Source organism: Solanum lycopersicum, chromosome 5 (assembly GCF_036512215.1).
Source record: "Solanum lycopersicum chromosome 5, SLM_r2.1".
NCBI classification, from domain to species: domain Eukaryota; kingdom Viridiplantae; phylum Streptophyta; class Magnoliopsida; order Solanales; family Solanaceae; genus Solanum; species Solanum lycopersicum.
This window is the reverse complement of record NC_090804.1, coordinates 12,134,774-12,135,639: the sequence shown is the minus strand read 5'-3', so window position 1 is coordinate 12,135,639 and position 866 is coordinate 12,134,774.

Here is an 866-nt window from a genome sequence, read left to right as displayed (position 1 = left end):
TCAAAGATACCGTCGATGGTTATTTGATATCGATTCCAACAAGACATAACTTATCGAGATCTATTCATTTATCATTATTTCAGGTACCTGAACCTTTTTCAAGATTTTATGAAGTGTTATGTTAATGTGCTCTTTTATAGCACTTGCCTCATTATCATGACCATATTGATCATTCTCTCTTTCCTTCTTCAAGGAATTTTATATTTGGAATCGATTGGTCTATTAAGCTTCCGGCGTATCATAGACTCTGCCCTTTAAGGACTTAATATTGGAGCATTTGCAGCTGAATTATATCATAGGGTTAGTGCATTCATCTGGCAACTGATTTGCAACATTATACAACTGAATTATTCCTTAAACTTTAAGTTCACATATTTATTTAATGAGGATCTAGATAATTCATAATTAACCTCATACATAATTTTTATCTGTCAATCATCTCTCCCCCTAATGTTAGAAAATCTAACATTTATTCCAACCTTATTTGAAACTTCATCTTTGTGCGTGGTGGAGCAATTAAAATTATAACCGCACATTCAACATTTTAGATGAAAATTATATAGTTCCTGACCCTGAACCAATTTTAATGGGGAAACCTTGTTGGTTTGATGCATACATGTGTTGCTACATGTTAAATAAAATTATCTCATACCAAATCTTATTTGGGAATTTTGTTCTCATAATCATGATTTAGCTGTAACCAGCATTATCAATATAATTTCATAGTTTGGAACTGTGCTCTTAATTTTAACAATTCGAGCAAACAACCTTATAAAAACCAATTTGTAAGTTGACAACAAAATACATGTGACCATCGCATAGATGCATTAATCATATAGTTGCAAATGATCCACATGACAGGTGAA